The sequence below is a fragment of the Crocuta crocuta genome, unplaced genomic scaffold (genome assembly GCF_008692635.1).
Source record: "Crocuta crocuta isolate KB4526 unplaced genomic scaffold, BGI_CrCroc_1.0 scaffold47, whole genome shotgun sequence".
Taxonomy (NCBI): Eukaryota; Metazoa; Chordata; class Mammalia; order Carnivora; family Hyaenidae; genus Crocuta; species Crocuta crocuta.
In genome coordinates this window covers 994,805-1,021,133 of record NW_027531995.1, presented here as the reverse complement: position 1 = coordinate 1,021,133, position 26,329 = coordinate 994,805, and the positions used below count along the sequence as shown (strand labels likewise).

At 37.3% G+C, this 26,329-nt stretch overlaps 1 protein-coding gene and 1 pseudogene across 2 annotated transcripts in view; one reads left to right on the top strand and one right to left on the bottom strand.

The window, feature by feature from the left end:
* Nucleotides 1-26,329, bottom strand: part of IMMP2L (inner mitochondrial membrane peptidase subunit 2) — an 855,505-nt gene that overhangs the window by 677,740 nt on the left and 151,436 nt on the right. The gene's annotated exons all lie outside the window — the stretch shown is intronic.
* LOC144240700 (platelet-activating factor acetylhydrolase IB subunit alpha1 pseudogene) lies at nucleotides 18,435-19,098 on the top strand (annotated as a pseudogene).

Genomic DNA, 26,329 nt, shown 5'->3' with positions numbered 1-26,329 from the left:
CTAGCAGATTCAAAACAATGAACAGAAAAATACTTAAAATATTCTCAATCTATGTACACTAGAAAATCCACATTTTAAAAATATTTAGTATGTTATTCAGAAAAGCCTGATTTTGCTGGATGTAAAAAAAGAACTTCCCAGCATGGTATAATCATTGATAAAAGTGGCTGTAAGCCATTTTGTGGCTGCCCAGCATCTATCCTTCCTTCCTGACATCCCTTCAACTCCCTTTTGGGGAATTTTCTACTCTGTCATGCAGTCCTGGTGGGGGCACACATCCAACTACATGCTCTCCAATTATGGAAATTAAGGGGTCCCTTAGAGGTTGCTTCCAAACAATTTCTGCTCACTCGCTGGTGTAGGTTGGTGGACACATAACTCAAATTTAGCCAATCAGACACAATCTCTTGGGACTTTAGTATATTAGGCAGAATCCATGCACATACTAAGGATGTGGTTAGAGTTCATTCATGTCAGCAGCTGAGACTGGGTATTTTTGTTGAGTATTCCTGCTACCAACACCTTCAGATAGATCTACCTGTCTCCACTCTGTTCCAAGTCTAACAATGCAGCCTCCCTTCAATCTGGAGAGTTTCTTCCAACCCAGATACTTCTAATAAATTCCTTTTTTTGCTTGTAAGTCAGAATCTGTTTCCTGTGCTGACAATGATAGATATATCATCTATCTGTATTTTATAAAAAATATAAAGACATAGGGGGTAAAATTACCTATTTTATTTAGCATTTATTTGAATGACTTTAATGCTTATCCATTGGTTTGATATATTGGAAAATGTGTTAGCCAAAGAATTTGAAGATCCAGAATCTAGTACAGGCTTTCCATCAACTGGTTTTAACACCTAAAGTTGAATTCACTCTTGTTTTTGTTATTTTTTTTCTCATCTATGTATTAAGATGGTTTGAACTGCAAGTGTTCTTGCATTCATAAAATATTATGTTTTATAGAAAAGATCAGATTCTTAATAACAATACCAATAGCATAGACCTTCCTTCAAGAAATTAGCACATGGATGATGCCGAGCTTAGTATTTCCCATTCTTCTTAAGTAATATTATTTCTCATACAATAAAGTATCATAGTAGTTTCTAATGTAACAAACAGAAATCAAATAGTTTCAGGCTGTTTCCCTAAGGGAATAGCATCCCATGCCTCAGAAGATTTAGCTGCAAGAAATACACAGGTTTGAAATACCACTGCTCAGTAAATACCATTATAAGATCTGCAAGCAAAGTCATGCATCTTCTATATATTTTATCTTTTCTAATATCACAGTATTCTCCTAAAATATGCTTTCCTTCTTGTTTTCCAATGTATAATACTATCCTTACACAAAAGTTTCAAGTTCAAGAAAATAAATAATTTAATTCCTTTTAAAATTAATTGATGGTTTGATAGATATGTTTTGCTAACTGTGTATAAAAACTGTTTGGTGTACTTACTAAGTAATATATCCTTAATAATGCCAGGGGTTCAATTTTACTCAAAGATCTATAATTACTTGTGTCAAAGTCAGCCAAAATTTTTAGAACTGGCATTGACCATGGTTTGCTAAGGATCTAAATACCAGGGGAAGGCATATCATAGAGTCAACAGTTTTGGTATCGAAACTAAGACATCCACAAAAGAGTACCATTATGAATCTTTAAAATTTAAAAAGCAGAGCCATCCTCAAAAAACTGTTCAAATAGAGAAGACAGACAATCATTAAGGTTATAAACTAATGATTATTTAACATTAACATCAAGCATTAACTGTATTTGAAAGCCTACAAGATTTTGTTTCTAACATGAAATGTTATTTCCCTAAACCCAAGCTTGAGTATACTCTTTGTTCCTAACTCTCAACACAATTCAAAACACAAGGCACTCCATCGATCATGTAGGTCACTACACTGAACTCCGGGGTAGCTAAAAGGAAATAAGAAATGGTCCCTGGCCTTAAGGGCACATGCAGCAGCCATAAAAACTGACTAAATATGGTAAATGCTAGAAGAGAGATGGTATCTACCGCTATGTCAAGGAAGCAATTAATTCTGTTTGGGGTCAGAGAAAAAAATACAGAGAAAAAGTGATAGATTAAACCTTTATTTAAAAAATTAAAAATACAAATACTAGGGGTGCCTGGGTGTCTTAGTCGGTTAAGCGTCCGACTTTCGCTTAGTTCATGATTTCGCGGTTCGTGGGTTCGAGCCCCGCGTCGGGCTCTGGGCTGACTGCCGGCTCAGAGCCTGGAACTTGTTTCCGAGTCTGTGTCTCCCTCTCTCTGACCCTCCCCTGCTTACGCTCACTCTCACTCTCTCTCTCTCTCTCTCTCTCTCCTAGAAATAAATAAAAATATTTTTAAAAAATACAAATACTAAATCTCTTATCTGGATAATAAACTTCAGAGTCTGTCATAGCAGAGTTTAATCCCCATCTCTTTCCATTTCTGGCCATATGAAACTGAGAATATTTTCTGGAAATCTCCAATGTTACCCCCATTCTGGCACTCACTAGTTGTAATCTTGGGCAATTCACTTCACTCTAGACCTCAGATTCCTCATCTACAAAGGAAGTCATGAAGTTAGGCTTTAAGATCTTCAATTTCCCCTCTCATTCTAAAATGAATTTGTATTTCTATAATTTCAAATTATAGAAATTCTTATCTCTTTTGGAAGAGGCAAATTAATATTTGTCTCCATTAAGCAAATATTAACAGAGCACCTTACTCTTCCAGGCATCTGGTATGTATCAGTGAACAAAATAGGATAAAATTTTATGGAAATTACACAGAAAATACATTTTGAAACACTTTTCAAATTCTTTGCTGTCTCCTTGTTCATAACTCATTTCCCTGTGAGGTTTACATATACATTTAAGATATTTAACACTGGGAAATTTGAAATAACTATGGACATTAACACACAAAGAGGAATTCATAGATGAAGACGAATATAGTTGGCAACACCACTATCAAGATAGGTTTCTCTAAATATACATGGAATCAGTGCATCTTAACAACCTGACAAAAAGGCAGTAGATTAGTGAGCTCTCTTAAATCAGTTTAGTATATAGATCTCTTTTCTTCCTCATTTAAGCTATTAGCTAGTTTCTTGAGAACTTACCATGTACATAAAATTTCCACATGGTAAAAAAAATAAATAAACACAAAAACTTATGATTTCATTTCTTTTTCAGAGATTCCACCTCCCTACTTGGTATTGTTCAGCCTTGTTCTAGACCATATATTTATTATACAAGGTCTTTATTTGAAAGTCATATATTATCACTTTTTACAAACTGATTTATTATTCAATAAGCAATTGTAAGACATCAGCAATTTCAGGCAGCTGCAGAAAAGAAGCCTCACTCTGAGTTTGTCAGGAAACTCAGGGTGTGAAAGGATACAAGATGAGGTGAGGAAGAACAGAATCTCCCGGTTCTCAGAATACACGGTGACTGGAAGAGGCACTCAGTGTTCCATGTGTGAACTCCTCCTCTCCACATGCTCTCTCCTTTACCCAGCTGCTCCTTTCTCTGTGTGCCCTTTCCCATTGTCTTGTGGCAATGCCTTCTTCATGGTTGCCACAGCCTACTGGATTCTGCTGCCCTGCCTTCTCTCAGAAATTCTGCACACTTCTGCATCACTATGTCCTTCTCCTTAGGAGAGAATGTCTTAATGAGGGTTGTGATCACTCTCCCGTAATATACAACTCTGTGGAAAAGATTTCTCATGTCTAGTCCCTTCCATGATTGCTTGCCTTTCTACAGTTATTGGTAAAGATAATGGGGTGACATGATTTATAAAGTTAAAAAAAAACCCCTAGCACTATATGCATAAGACACCCTTTAAAAAAGGACTGTGGCATAGTAGGTGACACATGATTTCTAAGACACACCATCACTGTTAGGTACCTTCCATGGGATGTTCAGAAATAGACATACTGTCTCACCATAGATGCTGTATATATAGAAACTTGATTCACAAGTCATGCCATGAAGTTAGGCCATTTCTCTCAAGACGCAGGAGGCAAGTATATATGGCATATACTAGAAGTTTAAAATTCAAAATGTTGTGAAGAGGCGGGCATGTGTATATGTGTTTTAGAATAAACAAGCTCAGCTTGAAAAACCACTCTTTAAAGCTAGGCAAAACAAACATCCATACAAACAAAACACACTGTGAAATATCTACTTTGAAAGTTGAGCCAGTTGGCATCAAATATGCACTGTAAAGGGGGCATGTCTTAGACTGCAGCTAGTCAACCATAAGGGATTGTCTCCATGCTGTGAAACTCAGACTACGTTAACAAATGACCACTATTCTGGATGAGGAAGCAATCACCCCGGCAACTATTTTCCAAAGCTTCAGCCTCCCAATTTGGCCAAGGAGGACCAGGGGTGCTGCACAATTCCTAGCCTGACGGTTCTGCTCTGGCCTCATATGTAAAAGATGAAAGCAACTACCAAACAAAACACAGCATAGAAAACTTTGGAATAAACTTGTTTTATGGGGAATACTTCTGTAGAAGACCGGAGACACCTGAAAGAAAGGACAGCCATCTCTTTTTCTTTATGTGGATGAGTGGGCAAAAGGCGTATCTGTGAGATGACAGGAGTCACCTTTGAATGACTCAGATGACAAGGAAAGCAGAGAAGTGATATATAAGTGGGACTCGGGGGACACAGTCAAGGCACTAATCAAGCCTCATCTAATCCTGACCCAGCTTCTACCTGCACGAAGGAGCCTTGAGGCTTCCATATGTTGAATAAGACATCACCTCCTCTGACTCCTGGGACCCCACTGGCACAAACTGTAGGGAGAAGGGCCAGAGCTCCAGGTAGGACCACCTATCCCCAGCATGTGGGCAGCCAGGGACAGGAGTGAAAACTCTCAGCCCGTCCCTGCCTCTCAGCAGCGCTCACAACTTTACCATGTTTATCATCCTGGGGATCATCACAACTCATCTTACTATGCCCTTTATTTCCCTTTCTTATCAGCTCTCAGGGAAGCTCCAGCACCAGGTCACGTCTAATTCCCACACAGCTCTGTGGGCAATGAGACAACCCCAGAGTAACCAGGGACTCACCCTCCGTCTTATCTGCTTTATGCTTCCCATGACTGCTTATAAATATCTGGGACACTATGAATTCGATTTATTGGTTTCTTCCATTAAAATGTAAGCCCCATGAGGGCTTTTGTTAATTGTTGTGTCCTTCACACAGTAAGAATAATTCACATTGTTTGTGAAGGACTATCCAAAAGATTTTTTAAAAATGCTGGGTTGTTTTTTTTTCGTTTGTTTGTTTATTTTTCCTAGACTTCACAGATTTTAGTCTTTTGGGAGTGAGAGAGGGATTGGACTCATAATATATAGAATTAACATATTCAAAAACACATAAACACTACCAAAACCTATGAATATCAATCTGGAACACTGCTCTGAAGTGAGCTACTTTGGCTTCCTTGTTACTTTCATAATAACATTTCATATAAAATATAAACATTCTTAATTTCAAAACTTCAAAAATTAGCTGTTTTTCTAATTATTTCTATAAGGTTTCCATTGTTCACAATGTATTTTTCAGAACCAAACACATAATAATCATTTTAATGAGCATTTTTTCTTTTATATGGAATATTTTAAGGCTCTAAAATATTCATAAGCATTCTAATTTTCTAAGTGTTAAAAAGGTACAAGCAATCCTTATATTTGCCTAAATGTGTTCAAAACATATGTCCATACAAAAACCTGCATAAAAATTTTTATACCAGTTTTATTCCTGATTGCAAAACTTTGGATCAACCATATATTCTTCAACAGGGGAGTGGATAAACAAACCGTGGTATAGCCATACAATGGAATATTACTCAGTAATAAACAGAAATGAGCCCTCAAGCTAAAAAAGACATAGAGGAATCTTAAATGCCTATTACTAAGTGAAAGAAGCCAGGCTGAAAATGTTACATACCATATGATCACAACTAAATGACATTCTAGAGAAGGCACAACAACAAAAGACAATAAAAAGATTGGAGGTTATAGGAGTTCACAAGGTGGGGGAGTAGGGTAGGGAAGGAGTGAGGGATGAATAGGTAGAGTGCCGGGAATTTTTAGGGCAGGAAGGTATGATACTATAATGGCAGATACATGACCCTATGCTCTTACCAAAATCCCTAAAACTGTACAACACAAAGAATGAACCCTAATATAAACTATAGACTTCAATTGATAATAATGTGTCAATATTTGCTCACGAATTATAACACATGCTCCATACTAATGTGAGTTGTTAATAAAATAAACTCTGTGTATGGTTGATGAAGGTATATGGGAATTATCTAAGTAAATTAACGCTCTAATAGCCATCCCCTTCCTTCCCAGTCTACCTAAGAGGCCATGAACACTATGCATGGACATGGATATTAAGAGACACTAGTTTTACACTAGTGAAACAAAACAGAGGAAAGCCTGAGCAGTCAGAATTTCTGATCAGTTTCATTTTTCTGTTTCAAGTGCTGTGAGATCATGGAGCAGACTCTCACAAATACCCATAAATCTACACACATAAAGTAAATGACTAGTCAGGATAAAAGTGAAAATCAAGTGTTGGTTTCTTCTGTTTTGTTACTTGTTGGGGAAAGGAGTTTTCTCATTACAGAGGAGTAAATGATTTACACCAAAACACTTAAAAGTGGCATAAATGATGGGTGATGGGACCACCAGGGGCACCTGGGTGGCTCAATCAGTTAAGCGTCTGACTTTGGCTCAGGTCATGATCTCACTTTTCATGGGTTCGAGCCCCGTGTCAGGCTCTGTGCTGACAGCCAGCTCAGAGCCTGGAGCCTGTTTCAAATTCTGTGTCTCCCTCTCTCTCTGATCCTTCCCTGCTCATGTTGTCTCTCTCCCCTCTCAGAAATAAATAAAACATTAAAAAAAAAAAAAGGAAAAGAGTGATTGCATGCCTTTCACACAGTAGTTGTTAAATAAGTATTTCTTAAACTTCTCTGCAACTATATGCCAGGGAAAGGGGGGAAACACATTTTCCATGAAAAGAAAAAAATATTAGAGATGGTCAGAAAAGTTACTATAATAGAGGTCAAGGGGTGCGGCATGCTGAAATAAAGGCTGATACCACCAACCTGGCAGCACTATTTTGAAAACTGGATGAGACAATGTTTATAAATGTACTTGGCAAATATCAGATAGTAAAACCATAAAATTGAGGGAAACACTGGGTAAAGGAAACTATCTTTCATTGCTGCAAAGTAGGGCTAAGTAGAAAAGAAGCAATGCAATCAGTCTCCCTTTTTCTGGTTCCTTGATGCTCCATGTTCTGCCCCTTGCAAACCTGCTCAGGGGTAGATTTTAATTCATCAATTTTTCTTGACAACTTCAGTTATTACCTTTGCTAAAGCTTTTAAGTTCCTACAGAAGACAAATAGATTACTGAAGATTATGAACTAAACGAAAATGCTTTCAAGGATGGGATGAGGATAGAATGAATTCTTATAACAAAAAAAAAGTAAGATTTGACTCTACATATTTTACAAATTAATTTCTCCTCTGCTGAGTACAGTAGTTCATAAATCAACTGACTTCTAAGAATAAATGAAGAACATGGGGAAATACATCAGTGATTTAAATGAACTTATTTTTATAAGTTAAGGACAAGAATGTTTTATGTTTTAGAAAACACTATTTTGAATCAAATCATGGAGGAAAAACATTCCAAGTACCTCTTTCTTATTCTAGGTTTGGTTTGCTCTGACCCTTTCCACTTTAGTCTTCAGTAAAGACCCCATTTAATTCCTAACAACAACAACAAAAAAACCCTCATCACAGTCACTTCAAATTATTTAATGGGAGCGGCTTTGAACTATCTAAGCACAAGCCAGTCTTTAAAAATTGCTCACATGCTAGAGTTTGACAGTGTTATAAGTGCCTATAAATATTGAATAATGCAAATTGGTAACCTGTTGACAATGCATTTGCATAAATCAAGAGAATACTTGTGTAATAAATTCACATCTGACCTTTTTAACCTTTCCTACTATTGATCGTTCTGCAGCTGCTAAGGTCCTAGAATAGGCTGATGTCAGTTAAAGGAAAAAATAATAGGAAGGAAAGAATCGCTTTCTAGGAGAATGCCTGAGAAAAGCTACAGAACGTGGTGATAAGCTAGTTCTGGGGGGAAGAAAAATGACAAGGCTTAGCAATTCTACAAATTAGCTTTTCCAAGTCCATGCTATCTCCACATTATTATTGTCCTTTTATCTAACAATCACAACTCATCTGATGTACAAGTCATCATAAGGCTCGTTGCATTTTTTACAATATTAAGGCAAGAAAGCAATCCATACAGTTTTCACCAAGTTAAAACCAATGGACAGTCAAATCCTGAGAGTCAGACAAGTAAAGACATAAGTAAAATGGCTTGGGTCATAAATCAAAAGCTAATAGAGCCTGAACACACGAGTCCGACCCTTTAATAGTATTCTCTCCTAGAGTGGTAACTCAAGTGAGAAAACAAAGTGTAGAGGTTATCGCCTGTGCAAAGACACTGGACACTGCATCTGATAGTAGCTGTAGCCATCCCATTGTTCAGAAAATTTCTTACATGAAATCAGGCAAAACGATTATCACTAGGACTACACTTCTGTCTTCGAAGAAAAGAAAACATAAAAGTTGCACTTTGGGTACATTTACAGATGATATCATGATCAAATAGACTTAAATATTTTTGGTTCATGCTTAAAATTCCTACCAGGTTCTGCCTCTTTCATAGCAGAGGTCATGCATACCACTAACGTCTCACACCTATTCAGGAGCTGCTGAGCAAGAGATTCTTAACTGAATGATAAACTCAACAGAACTCCCAGGATGAAAACTACAGACTAAAAGTCCTCTCTATCAGCACACAAGAGCCACGTTTGCCAAGCATCAAAGAGAATAGGCTTATTGAGTGTTGCTATAGAGGAGAGGCAGATGGAATGATTAAAGCTACCAGGAAACATGAAAAAGCATCAAACAAAATAACAGTCTTGTGAGATGGTGAGATATCTGCCACCAAAGAAGTGGTTCTCACTCCACACACTTAAAATTTTGTTTCCTAAGCCCAGTACTCAACTGGCTTAGTTATGAAGTTAGAGGTGAAGCCTGACAAAATGCAATTTCAACAAACAACTGAGTTGATTCTGATGTAGGTGGAAAACAACATGAGATCCTGGCGAAACAACCAGGCCTTAACAAACCTGTGGACAGATCACATACATCAGGTAGAAGTGACACCTGATGAACTATGACATCCCTTTGAAATTTAAGAGTCCTTATTTCTCTAAGGTTGTGAAGGCAGGTAAATCAAACTAACAACAACAATACAGTAAATCTGAGAACATATATGACCTAATATATATTACAATGTCATGTCTAAGAAACCAAGCCCTGGATTTAGTATGGTCTGGGTTCAAATCCTATACCATTTACTAGCTCTGAGAACCTGAGCAAATTACTTACCTTGTCTAAGGGGCTTTTTTTTAAATGGCATAATACTCAGCTCACAGAGAAATTATAAGTAACTAATTTTGTGTTAAATGTTCACCCAAAATTATAAAGAATAAAAGGAATGACAAGGAAAAAATGAAAAATTCTGACATGGTTTTTAGTTTGAAAAATTATGAAAGTGAAAAAAAGAAGTCCTAACTGTGTGTGTGTGTGTGTATGTTTAGACAATTTGGTACATATGACAATATTCAGCATCATTAACCATCAAATAAATGCAAATCAAAATCACAATGAGATACCACTTTACACCCACTACTAGGATAGCTATATTCAAAAAGGCATTTAACACATTAACAAAGATATGAAGAAAGAGAAACCTCCCTCCACTGTTGGCGAGATTATAAAATGGTGCAGCCACTTTAGAAAAACAGTTTGGCAGTTCCTCAAATGCATAAACGTAGAGTTACCATATGATCTAGCAATTCCACTCCTAAATATATACCCCAGGGAACTGAAAACAGGTAATCAAACAAAAATTTGTAGCCGAAGGTTCATAGCAGCATTATTCGTAATAGCCAAAAGGGGGGAACAATCCAAATGTTCATTAACTGATGAGTGGATCAATAAAATGTGGTATATCCTTATAATGGAATAATATTATTCAGCCATAAGAAGGAATAAAATACTGACATATGCTACAATATCATGAACCTTGAAAATACTATGTTAATTGAAGGAAGTCAGTAACAAAGAACCACACAGTGTATAATTCTATTTATATGTAATGTTTAGAATGTGGAAATCAATGGAGACAGATGGCAGATTAGTGGCTTTTAGGGGCTGAGAGTGGAAAGATGGCTTGGAGGTGGCGGCTAAGGGATATGGTGTTCCTATTTGGGGTTATGAAAGTATTCTAAAATTGATTGGACTGGTTAGTGTACAACTTTGTGACTAATACTATACCATTGAATTATAAACGATTATACCATAGAAGGAAAACTTCCTTCTGTAGTTGAAATATCTGAGGCTCTTCATACCCAGTACCCTTCCCTTTGGTGACCTGCCATCTACCCCACCCACTCCCCATTTTATTCATTCTAATAGGGCTATCAGTTAGGGAAACATTCAAACCCCATTTCTGCCATAGAAACTACTCACAAATTAGTGCCACTTAACTCTCTGAGCTGTTTCTATTTCTACACTTCCTGAGGCCTACTCATTCAACTCAATTTTCTTCTTTTTTAAACTTTTTTTAATGTTTATTTACTTTTGAGATACAGAAAGAGACAGAGAGACAAAGTGTGAGCAGAGGAGGGGCAGAAAGAGAGGGAGACAGAATCCAAAGTAGGCTCCAAGCTCCCAGCTATCAGCATGGAGTATGATGTGGAGCTCAAATTTAAGAACCACAAGATCATGACCTGAGGCGAAGTCGGATGCTCAACTGACTGAGCCACCCGGGTGCCCCAAAAAGGACCTTTGGAGATAGAAAACCTAACTTCAATCTTAGATTTGACATTTACTATCATAGTGCTCTTGGTTAATTATAATAACAATACTAGCCTCCAAGGATCATTTTTTTGAGAAAATAATTGAGATAGCAAGGTTTACTATCATATCAGTCCAGAGCCCACTTCAGATTCTGTGTCTCCCTCTCTCTCTGCCCCTCCCCCACTCGCATGCACACTGTCTCTCTCTCTCTCTCTCTCTCTCTCTCTCTCTCTCAAAAATATATAAACATTAAACAAAGCATTTTGGGATGCCTGAGTGACTGTTGCTTAAGCGTCTGACTTTGGCTCAGGTCATCATCTCATGGTTCATGGGTTCCAGCCCTACAATGGACTCTGCTGACAGCTCAGAGTCTGAAGCCCACTTCAGATTCTGTGTCTTCCTCTTCCTCTCTCTCTCTCTGCCCCTCCCCTACTTGCACGTGAGCTCTCTCTCTCTCTCTGTCTCTCAAATAAACAAATATTAAAAGCATTTTTTTAATAAACAAAAAAGTTTAAAGCTCCTTTCTTAACCAACACCTCTGGAATGTAAAATGATTTTAATGAATAGCTGAAGAACTGAAGCAAAATCATTTTTATAATATTCATTTGCATTAAAACATCTATATTTACAAAAATCTTGCAAACAATAAATCAATTTTTGGAATCAGCACAGTTATATAAACCTGAGGTCTTTACTTCTTGGGACTGGAGAATTTACACTATCAATTTCATTAGCACTCTGAAAAAGGTGAAATCAAATTAATTCAAGTCACCTACTTGATAAACTTGTGATCTTTATAAACACAAAAAACAGATTAGTATAGACTCCTAATGGTGTAATTATTCTGCATCAAAAATAGGTACACAATTCCATAATAATGCAAAATAATATAAAATACATTGTAATTACTACAGACATTGTAACACAGTAGATCTTTCCATATTTATGCATATTTAATTAAAATGATATTTATCAAAAGGCTAATGAGACCATTTTGAATCCCATTTACTGAAAGGCTAATGAGACAGTAGAATATGAGCTGTTTATTAACTGAAGAACAAGATATGCGGCATCTATACACAGTAAGAGAAGACCAGAATTGAAAAAAAACAAATATCACTGAAAGCTTCTCATAACCCTTACAGTAGAAGAAGTCATATTACAGATAAGAAAGACTATGTACAATGTCAGCTTCCCATTTAAACTGACAGGTAAATGAAAATTTATACACTAGTCAAAGGACTTATCTAATGAGAGTTTATAAATTATTATTCTATTTTCCAGGATTGCAGTTGTTATAGGTATTGAAATACAGTCATTTTTACAGTTAAAAGACAGGCCATGATGCTTACAAGGTGAAATAAAGTTTCATAACACTGCATCTAAAACAATCTCACATTAGATCGCTATTTCTCAGAAAAGCACTGTTGATATTTCACTGAGCCAAAAAAGAAAGTTCCCTTATCATGTAAAGAGAGTGGAAAGTAACCAGGCTGAAGGGCAAGAGGAAATGCCAAGTCATTTTCTCAAAGAATAATAATTAACAATAACAATATGTATCTGAAGGCTTTCAGCTTCAGAAACCGAAAATTCCAGAGATATCAAAATGGCACATATTATCAAACCCTAAATAACAAAAGTGTTTAATATGCAAATGCAAACTATATGTTCATCAAATAAATAGGAACTCATTTTAAGAGAAAGAAAAAAAAAGTAACAGGTCAGTTCAAGTTTGGAATTTTTAGATAAAATAGCATCTTTCTAAGCCAAGACCTCTGTTAAAGATTTCCTAACATTAATAAAGAGATTACACATAACTTAAGTTTAGTTGAAAATAATCCATATATATATATATTGCATTTGGCAACTCTACAAGTAATTTAGTATTAGGAATTATCTGAACAAAAGTATTAATTAAATTACTAGAAGAGGGAAAAAATAGAGCCATCAAAACCCTTTCTAAGTATATTCCTCAACATAAATTAACACAAAAGAATTAAATCATTGCCAAATTTATTTGTTAAGAAAAAGTGATACTTTGTCATTTCACCAAAATAATTTTAAGGCACTTCAGGGTAAAATGTCTTTTATTCTTTTATTATATACTTATTCGATGGTATATTTATTAGTTGTCACATTAAGGCCCTGCCAATAAGGGTTTTAAATAATTATTAAGAAACACCGTCAACATTCAAAATGAGATTATACTTAATATCTTCAAAGAATCTAAAATAGCATATTATATATTTATTGAGTTCTAGAACATGCTCCAGCCAGATAATGATCTTCGGTCAAAGTAAGAACAATCCAGTCACGCGGGCCTCCCTGCACAGACTGGTAGTGGCACTCAGCACTCAGAAAGTAATAGAAGCAAAACTGTTCACCTAAGTGGAAGTGAAAGGACTAGTTCTTAGATTTTTATTTTTCTTTAAAATTTTAGTCTCTTGAAATCCAACTTCTTGAGTTAATACACAGCTATTAGAAAGCAGCAGACTTGTAATCAATACCTTCACTAACAGCTATTCCCTAGGCTCTCTTAAATATAAGCACCAGAGTTTTGCAAGATGGAAAATACCCAATTAGGTTTTCCTGAACCAATTTAGCTTGTCCAGCTATTGAGTATTTTGACAATAAATATATTCACACTCTTGAGTTTGTGAGAGAAAAATTAGCCCTTTTAATTAGCAGTAAAGCTAGTCTAGAAATGAGCCATCTGGCTTATCTCTGATATACTCTGAGATTGTATCATGTCATCAGAATTTTTTTTTACATACCAGGCATAATTTTCTAACCTCAGAGTAAAAACTTAATTTCAGCTCCCTTCATAGAAAGTAACAGAGCCTGTTTCTCTTGAGTATTTGAGTGAATTCTAAGTGAAAAACATCAAGTTGTTCTCACTGCCATCCATTTTCCATGTTGCCAGAAGAAGAGAATATTCAGCTCTTTATCTGATCTCCGTATCAAATATAAGTAGAACTGAGAATAAGGAAACCTTGTTATCACCCAGGAGCTTGTATTTCAGTCAGCTAGGGGTGAGACAATGCTACACAAACTGTTGTAGCTAATTAACACTGATGGTTAAAATGATGCCTTTGAACCCATGTGAACAGCTCTTCTGGACGTGAGTCAGTCAATAAATATATATTGAGCACACACATTGCACCAGGCATTGGACTTGTCACAAAAAAGAAATAATAATAAGGGTTTTTTAAAAAGAGAAAGATATAGAGTCTGGGTAGAAGATATATGCACACACTTCAAAATAGGGATTCTGACTTATTTTGTGAGCCTTACATTCAATATAGTCATTTACAGTCAGTTTTTTTAAATGTAACAGAATATTAAACACTATAATGTACCTCATGAAATAAAACACTGTTATGAAGTTCTCTTCCAGTTTTTCATAGATATCAATTTAGGTACAGACACAGAGATTTCTGTATAGCTACAGACAAAAATATAGGAAGACACACACATATACATATATATCTTGGCCACAATGTAAAATATGCTTCCTACTTGGTATGGCCGAAAAACCTTGAAAGCCACAAGTATATGAAACTTGACTGAATAACTCAAGGCAGGATTCATAAAGTAAACAGCATTTGAGTTGATACCGTATGAAAAAGCTTGTTCAGTAGAAAGATAGGAGGCTTCCAGAAAAAGAGAATAGGGTATAAGTGGGTTGAGTGCATTGAAATGCGATTAGGGCTACATGTTGAAATAATATTTTGGATATACATACACTACATCAAATAAAATGTATTATTAAAATCTATTTTTACCTCTTTAAGTCTTTTTTTTTAAGTGTGGCTAATAGAATGTGTAGAATTACATACATGGCTGGCATAACAAAGTTCAATTGAACAGTAATGGTGCAGATGATAAACTGGAGGGAAAAAATTACACTAGCAGTCATGAGGCCAAAGTTAGGCTACTGAAATAGCCCAGATGAGAGAAGAGGAGAGTCTGGTCCAGAAAAGTATGAATGAAGAGGAATAGGAGAGAAAAGTTCAAGAGAAGAAAACAAATTAGAAGAAACAAAGCCTGGTGATTGGTTGGATGTAAGGGATGAGGGAGAAGTCATATATTCATTCATTCATTCATTCAAACATTACATTGCATGCCTAGGATATGTTAGGAATATGTACCACACTGGTTGTGCTATAGTGAGCTAAATGGAAGTTTGAAATGCTTATCAACATTCTGAGCTGGGAAACGGAGTCAAGGTTGTTATCACAAAGTGAAATAGCAAAATGAGAGGAATAGCTCTGTTATCATCACATGTATCTACCATCTCATTCTTGGATATTCCTTTATTTATCTTCTTCTATCTTCTAAGATATTTAATAGAATACCTGAGAAGTAAATGGGTGTCAGGAAAAAGATCCAAGCTGAAGCTAGAGAGTTTGGAGCTATTATATATAATTGGCAGGTGATCCCTAGGAGGCATTCCAAGCATTCAGGGGAAGGCTGTAGAATGATAAGGGCCAGGAGTCCAAGGAAGAATACTAAGGACACTAAAAAGGAGACAAAGGGCAGAGAGCAAGTCCACTAATATGGAGCAAGTATGAAGGAGAAAAAAACATGAAGAGTAGAGTCCCAGAAACCAAAGAGAAGAAAGTTTCAAGGAACTAACATTCATTAGAATCAAATCAGAAGAGTAGTTTCAAAAAGGCACTGAAAAACACATTTAACATTTACAAGTCAGAGATTGATGACCTTCATGAAGGTGATCCCAGCAGAGTGGTGTGAGCAAGTAAGATCTCAGAGGTTGTAGAACACAGGGGAGGCAAGGAAGTAGAGAGGCCACTTAGAGGCATCTGTTTCTAAAACCCTACTTGTGAACAAAAGAATGATAAAGTAGTGAGCACAGAATCAAGGGAGGGTCTGACCATTTTCATCTTTTTGTTTTCACTTGAGAGAGACTTGAACATGTTCAAAAGCTCAGAAAAGCAATCATGGTAGAAGGGCTAATTTAAAAGGGAAACAATGAAATAATTAATGGAATGAAGGCCTAAGGAGCTAGGAGAGGAGATCTAGGACACGGGTGCACAGGCAACTTTGAACAGGAGAAAGAACACTCTTCCCCAAAGACAGAAGTGAAGGTGGCTAAAGAGATGACAGTCAATTCAGATGCAGGTAAAAACCCTTTCTGTATTAAATACTACTCAGGTTATAAAGTAATCACTGAGCTCCTTTGGTTAATGGTAGCCACAAATGTGACTCTACAATTCCAAGGATCTGATTCATACTTACGTACAGTACATGCTCTAAAGCTAAAGGCACAGACATCACACTAAGGACCAGTCAACTTCCATGGCCCGTGATTTACTGTGGTCTAATTAAAAAAAAAACAAAAAACCTGTAAGAAGTGATTATCATTAGGCTTAAAGAGGAAACAATGTTGAAAATGGGACTAATGTGTATCAGATGCAGGAAACACTTATGTCCCTCTAGGATTTCCACCTGCATACATCTGGAGTTGAGGGTGTGGGACAGAGCTTTCCTCCTCTCCACCTGGACCCTCACTAGCTCCTTCCCAAGGGAAGAGTCCCAGTTATCACACTAAGCCACAGTTTAAGCCAACCTTGTGGAACAACTGTGCCTTAAAGATGGGAACCCAGAATTCCCTCTACCTCTTAATATTTCTGGCTTTCGAGTAGTGAGCGTGAATGCCTAGGCAGGGTCTGTACTCCAAGCAGCATGGTCATGATCATTTTGTGTGATTTAAAAAAAAAAAAAAATCAGATCTGGAGCTCCTCACCCCACCTCTGCTCCAGTCTCTCCACTTAAAATTGAAGAGGTAAGTGAGGTTGAACCTCTTTGGAGCAGGAACACAGGTAAGCCCCCAATCCCAAGCCTCAGCATCCAACAACCCTCACTGGAAAAGCCGGAAGTTGAGGGTTACCAAAAAATCCATCCCAGCTATGAAGCTGCACTTTATTTCCTAGTGTCTATGCCTTTTTACAATTCCATTCTTCAATTCAGAACTGAAGAAGGCAGAAAGGGTAAAAGTTGATAATTAAATCATCAAAATCTTACCTTGAAACTCCCTTACTCAAAAGCCCTTAGCAACAAACTAAAATTTACACTAAGTTTTTCTGTCTCTTTATTTTTCACTTTTCTTTTCTTCAGTCTGACTCTCCTCAAATCCTGTCTCCTTCTTTCAATATGTTCAAGTCCATGCATATCTATTTCATATGTCACCTTCTTAAAGAAGCCCTATCTGAACGATCCAGTTAAAGTATCACTGCCTCATCTATGCTCTCATAGGCCTTGCTTATGTATCTATTAAGTCCTTACTTTGTTACTCAATTGTATCTTCCCTAGTAAATCATATGGAGATTGAAACATTTGGCTGTGTATCCTTGACCTTGAGCACTTTGTCCAGGCTGGTCTCTGCTCTAAGCCACAACCCATCTCTCTCTCCCCTGAATTCCCACAGCACTTAATGGGGCATAAACTGGGCCCTCCAAGGGCACTCTCCCTCTTTTTCTGGAAGAAGAAAGAAATCAAATAAAAAAAAGAAAGAAAGAAAAAAAGAAAGGTAGAAGAAAAAGAGACCTAGAAGGATTTTGTATCATGGATAACCAATCTAAACTAATATTGCTGCCCAGACTGGAAGAACTCAAGGAGCAATCTTTTGACTCCTCAGCCAATCACTGTTCTGTTTGACCAGAGCTATGTGAAATTTTAAATCATCAGGCTAGAAGGAAGATCCATAGGCAGTGAAAATGAGTCATGAAGCAGTCAGTGGGACTGAGACCCCAAAGACAGCCAGCAGTTGGGGTTGTACCCCAGATTTTCAGAAAGTGTATTTTATACACATATTTTTTAACTGCTAAAGTATGTTAGGAAGCATATAGATTCTGTTTAATAAATATGAATTTTCTAACGATTAATAATGGCAAAAATGAATTTCTAACTTAATTATTAATAAGGCAAAGCACCTTATAAAGTACATGACAGAACACAAAGTACTTCTAAACACCTCTATTTTATACCTGAGGAAGTGAAGTGTCAGACAGTTTGGGTGAGTGCTGTTAAAGACTCATTCATCACCAAATATTAAATAAAGTCCTTCTATAGGCATATATGCAGTGCACTGGGAATGAAGCAGTCCTGCTCTTATGTAGCCTTTTCTTATGGGAAAGACAGATAATAAAATAAATAAAATATATGGTATGTCAAACAGTGCTAGTGGGAAAATAAATCAAGGCGGGTAAGAAATAGGGGTTTTGAATAAGATAACCAAAGAAGGCCTGAATGGAAAAATGACATTTGAGCAGACACCTGAAAGGAGAGGAAGAGAACCAAGTGGTTGGTGTTCTAATCTGAACTATAACCGAAATCTTGGATTTCTACCACTATGTTCTTTCAAATGCCACAATTTACCTTGAAAGAAGACGTTGGATCCTGCAGGAGCTGCAGCGCCAATATGAATGGAGGGGAGAATCCAGCCAGCAATCCATGCAGGTGCAGAACATCAGACTCTGGATGTCATTGCACCATCGGTTCATAGTCTATAGCAAAGTTAAGGAATCTGAAGTCATCTTCATTGGGGACTCCCTGGTCCAGCTAATGCACCAGTGCAAGATCTGGAAGAAGCTCTTTTCTCCTCTTCACACACTTAACTTTGTCATTGGCGGTGACAGCATACAACATGTGCTTTGGTGGCCGGAGAATGAGGAGCTGGAACAAATCCATCCCAAGATTGTGGTGGTCTGGGTGGGTACAAACAACCAAGGCACACAGCAGAGCAAGTGACTGGTGACTGGGAACCAAGGACAGCCCCAGGTCAAGTTGAGATGCTGGGCTTGCTTCCCAGGAGCCACCACCCTAATCTACTTCATGAGAAAAAACAGTAGGTGAATGAGCTGGTCCAGACAGCACTGGCTGGCCACCCACAGGCCCACTTTCTGGATGCTAACCCCAGTTTTCTGCACTCAGATAGTACCATAAGTCACCATGACATGTACAAATATGTGCATCTGAGCTGCCTGGGCTATCCCCCTGTCTGTTGGGCCCTGAACTCCCTGCTTCTGTATCTGCTGGCCCAAGAGCAGGACCAGGGCGTCTCCCTGCCAGAGACTACAACCTAAGCATCATCCTTCCCTAACATTAAATTCTTATTCCTCAAAAAAAGAAGGAGAAGGAGGAGAAGGAGAAGGAGAAGAAGAAAAGAAGCAGTAGCAGAAGATGACGATGACAAAGTAGNGACTACAACCTAAGCATCATCCTTCCCTAACATTAAATTCTTATTCCTCAAAAAAAGAAGGAGAAGGAGGAGAAGGAGAAGGAGAAGAAGAAGAAAAGAAGCAGTAGCAGAAGAATGACGATGACAAAGTAGTAGTAGTACTACTACTACTACTACTAGTAGTAGTAGTAGTAGTAGTAGTAGTAGTAGTAGCAGCAGCAGCAGCAGTTGGACACAGGCTGCCGAGCCACAGGAATAGCCAGGTCCTCTACAGAATCTCCATTTTAAAGAGGGCCTATCTTCACAATGGGTCTTTCACATCTGTAGACACTGGGGGCCAGCAGAAAGGATACTGTGCCCCATGAGATAAAGAATGTGAAAGTGTCTTTTGACTACATGGTCAGTACAATAGTGAAATGTGTTAATGCTAATCACATGTTGTTCTTGGGGACCTTATTAAGATTGCTATCCTGACTTGCTACCGGTACCTGGTAGGGATTGAACACCTGACCATGGGACATCAAGTGATTAGGTGAATAATCAAACTACCCATAAAAAAATGGTATTATATGATTTACCAAACCATACAACCAGATGGGCCCAAAAGCAGGCCTCTCCCTACAAGACTGGGAACATGGCCACAACTAAGCTGAATGAGCAGATAACTCAGACTACAATAGTATCTGCCCCTATTCCTTAAGCACTTCTCCCTCAATCCATATAAATTGGCATAAGAAGCTCCCTCTGACCAGTTAACAGAAGAGAAAAAATGATGGGTCTTGTTCATTCACAAAAGGATCTACACTAAGCTGGTAAAAGATAGGTGTGAGTGGTCACTATACAACACCACTACTCATTAGTGGCCCCAAAACACAATGGTAAAGAGAAAACCCTCCGTTGGGAAGAACATTAGGGGACATGGAATGAGGTTAAGGGTATGTACTGATTAATAGTTAGTGGCTTAGGAGTTGCCAGGCTGGACAAGAACTAAGAACAAATCAGAAAACTGATTCAGTTTATGGGACCAGCTGGTCCCATAAAATTTGCAGTTAGCTGCAAATTCGGGACGTTGACCAACAAAATTAAGTATATGCTTAACACTAGTAATCATTATATGGTGACATCTTTCCCAGAAGGTATACAAAGTAGAAGGTGAGAGTGGTCCCTCTATTTTCTTTATGTGTAATTAAGAAAATACTGGCAGCATGATTTCTAAATTTGGTGAAAAGCAAAAAATTACAGATCCACAAAGTTCAGTGAAACACACTAGGCAAATTAACATGAAAATCACGCCTATGCATGTTACAGTCAAACATAAAACTAAGAAAAAGGAAAACATCTTAAAAGCATCTAGAAAAAGCATACATTACAAACCAGAGGCAATTATATTAATTTTTTTAAAAATAAGTTGTTTAATGGAAGTATAGCTCACATACAGAAAGGTACACAAATATATTTGGCATGACTTAGCGCAAAGTGAAAATAACTGTGTAACCACCACCCGTATCAACTACAACACTAATATGCCCTTTCTTAGTCATTACTCTTCTTTCTTCCAAAGGTAAGGATTCTAAAATCGAAATTTGCCAGTGGTTAACCTTCATATAAATTGAATACATGATGTATTCTTTTGTGCCTGGCCTCCTTTAACATCTATGTTGTTACCTGGACCAGCTTTCCATTTGTTTCCTTTGCTATCCAATGAATAAATAGGACACACTTAATGAATACACCACAGTTTATCCATTCCACTGTTGAAAAACATTAGAGATGCTTCCATTTGGGACTAGTAGAAAGAGTGCTGCCACGAACATTCTTGTGTACGTCTTTTGGTGTACACATGTGTGCATTTTCATTGGGCTCTCCATTATATCTAATAACCCACTTGAAGAATTTTTTGGTCCTTGAAGTGTTGAATTTAATGATTTTTGAGATCTTAGTACTGAATAGAGGAAAATGGTTTCAATGAATTAGATGCGGACACTGCTCACGGGTAAGTTTGGGCTTTCTCTCTTACTAACCAACAGGGAGAGAAGGGGATCACTCTATGGGCAGGGTGAGAGATCCCTTTTAACAGGGGGAAACTGCACTGCTGCTATACGATGGAATAAATTTGACTATATGTGGGGGGGGAAAGAGGGAGATGTTGTCATTTCGAAAAGTAGTAGGGGAAGCAATGCCCTGCTCTCAGCATTTGACGCACATTAGGAAGTAGTTCAGAAAACCATGAACAGGGCTCATAGCACTGTCCTGTGCCCAAGTGGGTCCCCAACCACACATTTATATACTCCAAAAAGATTCTAAGTGGTAATTTTCATTGCCAGGACTAGCAATACCACTCCAAACTGTAAAATGTTAAAGTGGTAACCAGAGAATGCTTGATCTTCTTATTGTTGTTTTTAAAGGCAAATGTCCTGCGTGTTTTGTTATGGTTTCTGTCATACAAAAGTCATTTCACTCTACTCTGAGTTACTTGGCTGTCACAAGACATAAAATGACCTGCAATAAGAAGAACTTTTCAAGAGGAGGGAAAAGTACACATCTCTGATCCCATACTCAGGTGACTGTCTTCATCTAAGGCATGATTTACCCTTTCCAGTGAAGTATCTGTACAGTTCAATTAATTACCCTCTGTTCAGTCAGAAGTAAACTCTGGTTCAGAGAGGTGGGGCACAGCAGCAGACTCGACCTCACAAATGTTCCATACGAATACTAGATCATCTGGAGTAACCATCTCTACAACAAACAAATCTTCATAGCAGAAACGATGTCTCCATTGGACTCTGTTTGCTCCGGTCATTAATATAACTTGTCTTTTTGGACTCATAGGTTAATTGACATAACACATATGAACAGCATACCTACAATAACCCAAGTACTTTCAGTGGTCAACTATTTGGAAACAGTATGCCTGTGTGTGTGTGTACATACATATACACAAAAACACAATTAGAGACACTGGCCCTGTGTTGCCTCCAGTTGCAAATATTCCTAAGCATTCCAACCACTTAAATTCAAGTGGGAATGAATGTATATTTGTGTGTGAGTGAGTGTGTATCAGAGAGAGAGGCAGAGAAAAGAGGATGAGGAATGGGGTAAGAAGCAACTAAAGTTACATTAGACAAAGACAGCAGAAATCTACAAGGACTCATGAGAAAATGTGGACATATTTAAGCACAAAAATGCAATGGCCTTCACTCAGCTGTCTCCATGTACAATCACATCCGCGGCACATCAGCTGCTTTGCCCGTATCCTGTGTGCTCCTTACAGGTTATATATAATCAAGATCTACCTGTAAAGCTATTTGCAAAAGTGTCTATGCCATAAACTCATGGCTGACAAGTAATTATATTTTATCTTCCAAAAGAAAACCAAGCATAAAACAACGCCACAAGAAAAGATGAGAACAATTGATACCCCTGCTTGACAAAGGAGGCAAAAGAAAGAGACTTAACCAACACCTTAAATTTGCCTCACCATCCATTAATTTCCAATTTGATTTTGCTTTTTATGACACAAAACACTTATTCAAAAATAGAGGAACCCCTATATCCATATGTTGTCCTGCAAAAAGAGAAGAAAATACTATTATTTGTATTTCTTGTTCAAACACACTAAGAATAAAAGAACTGTTTTCAGAAATGATGAGGTTCCTGCAGATAACATTTACCCACGGGATTTGAAGCTTTTTTGTGACATAAAGTGCAGAGTACTTTGAGGATGGTTACAGATTCAATGGCACAGAAAAGGCTTTTAACTTTGGCTCATTTCCTCTGACCACCATGCCTCCATTCTAAATTATAACCTCTCAAAGCTACAGATCCTTTAAAACTAGCTTTTAAACTGCCTTTCCTTGATATCATCACAAAATAAGAACACTTTGTTACTTGAAAATAAGAGCACAAAATTATCGAACTCAATAACTGTTCTCATTATTGCAAACCAATAAACAAGGCTCAACAAAAATTGTTTTTGCTAATAGCCATCACTTATTGAACTGCCAAGAAATAGATCCAAGAGAAACCAAAGAAAGACCTGCCTTAACAATATAAATGGTTTCTTATTCAGAAACTATATTTAATATCAGAAATGTCTAGCCCATGTCCCAGTGCTATTATTATTATTGTCCATAACAGAATCTTAAACTAAGCACTAAAATCCTGTCATTCACATCTTAGAATAGCAATAATTGTGGGAAAAAAATGAAACCACTAAACTACTAGAGAATCTGATTTTTAATTTAGGAGTGTCTTTTATGATATAACCCATAACAAATACTACTTGCTCAGCCGAATCTTTTTTGGAGTCACTGCAACACTTTATATCCACAGAAAAATAATAATAGGACTAGGAAACAGGAGAGGCATCTGGGCCCCTTTCTCCTTGTTGAGACTGAGCAACGATTTGGCATAGCCAGCAAAACCAAAACCAAATATTCAACCGGCTGGTTGGGGATAGTAGGGCCAAGGTGGTGACCCACATAGCTAAGAGATTGGTTACAGACAGGGAGAAATGAGCAAACAAGTAAATATTTGAGGTTAATGGGAGCCAGATTTTCAATGCCAGAGGAAAAAAACATATGTATAAAAATGAGGTATCAGTGTGAAAATATTTAGATAGATATATCTACAGGAACATACATACATATGTAGACAGAGATGTATGTGTATATAGTGTGTGTGTGTGTTTATAAAATTTGTATTTTCTGGGCTCCTGGGTGGCTCAGTCAGTTAAGCGTCCAGCTTTGGCTCACTCAGGTCATGGTTTCATGATTCGTAAGTTCAAGCTGCACATCTGTACTGTTAGCGCAGAGCCTGTGTGGGACCCTTTGTCTCCCTCTCTCTCTGTCCCTTCCCCTCTCTAAAATAAATAAACATTAAAAAAAAAAATCTGTATTTTCTAACTGCATTTCCTGGGAAGACCTAGCAGGAATGATTCTCCAGCAGCAATGAACATCTTTAGAATGCAAATCTTGGTTTCCTTATGTCTAAATGTCATTCTCCATTAAAAGGAACCAGAATTCCTTCATAATTCCAAGGCTGGAACAAGAAAAGTTTAAGATAAGCCTGATCAACTTTCAACATGATGAACTAAGAACACAGCATCACTCTTCTACGGTAATCCTGCCCAAAATACATCATTTGAATCTATTCATGAGGAAACATCAGATAAAACAAAAAAGAGAAGGATGATTTGGCTGAACTCTTCCAAAATATCAAGATCATGAAAGACAAGAAAAGACTAAGAAGACTGAAGGAGACCAGAAAGCCAGGTAACTCAATACAAGGTATGATCCTCGATTCTGGACTCAAAAAGAACATCACTGGGACAAATGGTGAGCTGTGAAAGAGATCTATGCATTAAATGGTAATATTCTATTAATATTTATTTCCTATTTTGATTATATTGGAGTTATGTGGAACAACATCCTTCTATTTAGGAAATGCTCACTTAAGTACCAAAGAAATACTAGGACATCATGTCTGTAATTTTTACTCTCAAGCCAAAAAGATTAAAAAAAAAAAAAGCCACTTCAAAATAATAATCTATCAGAGTAAACGGTGAAGGAGAAATTGAGCGAGACAATCAAGATAATCTGATCGGACAACTGTAGTAAAATGCCAATATTAGAGGAATGTGTGGGAAGAACATATTAGTTCCTTGTCCTATTCTTGAAATGTTTTTCTAAGTTTGAAATCGTAAAATAAAATGTTTTTACAAAAGAAATGTCTGTTTATAACTGTTCTTGCACTCTTAAGAAAAGTCTTAACTTTCTATGAAGGGCCACAATCTGCTATGAATTTTAAAAAAAAAGGGATATGCTGTGGCTAGAGGCAAAATACAACCTACATAATTCAAACAGCACTTAAAACAAATAAGGACGTTAAAAGGGCTTTTTATCATCAATATGTCTAAAAAATGTGAACAGTTGCCTGATTAAAGGTGATGTATGCTGGGAATTATAAATACCATAAGGATAAAACTGCAGGAAATCTCTGATATTCATGCAAGAAAAAGATCCACGTAGACAGATGTGTCTCCCAGATCAGCCTTCAAGGACGCCCTGGCTCCCTGACGTCTGCAGGGAGCGTGGTCAGTGGAGAGCCTCCAGGTGCAGAGAATTCAATCTACTTCACTGGCAGAGGGCAGCCCCACCTTGAGGCATCTCACTTCCTGCAACTAACTTGGGGGGTCGGGGGAGTGGCAACAGGAGGCAACCCTGAAGGCAATACTTCCTCCAGAGCCACCACCAGGTAGCCTGAGCCTCATCAGGCCGGCAGGGAAGTCCGGCTTCTTTTTCTGCCCCATCCTACAGCTACCCCTTCAAGCCACCACACATGACCCCTGACACACAACTTGCACCCCAAACTCCATCTTTGTGTTTAGGTCTGGAGAACCCAGCCCACAATAAGGACTTCCTTTGTTATTAGATTAAACATAGCTTGGTATGGACACCTTTTACAGTTCTGTCTTGTGACTGGGTAATGTTATTTCTGACTCACGAGAGAGTTGTGAATTTTCTTAAGGTGAATTCTGCCTCTGCCTCTCATCCATTTACCTTCTCACGCTGTGTGACAAAAGAATTGTACTTTCCCCTTTTCATGTTAGCCAAATATAAAAGATAATCATTATTTAAACAACAAATTTCCCTCTTATGGTCCATTAGCTCCTGCTGCTTGTTCCTGTAGTGAAATTGAAATATAACAAAATGATTTCCATGGCAATAGATAATAATCTAGTAAATGTGAATTTCTGGCTTAGCAACAGAACAAAATAGGAGGAGATTATGGGACTGCAGTGGGACTAAATTTCAATTTCAGTGTGTGTATTTTTAGTATCACATTTAAAAACAAAGCAAATTCAGACAAATTCAGACATACAGAAATATGAAGAGTAAAACTAATTATAGGATAAGTTTAAAAGAGATCTCAATGATCAATTGGTAATATTAGTCCCTACTATTTACCACCAAAATGCATTCAGCTATCATAAAAAAAAATTTACTTATAAATTCAAGAATTCTTACAAGTTTTATTGGGAAGTCTATTATCTACTAGAATACCAGCTCCAACTACTAATATTCTCCATTATGTTTATTTTTAGTAATAATTGTAAACATGGATTATGATTAATA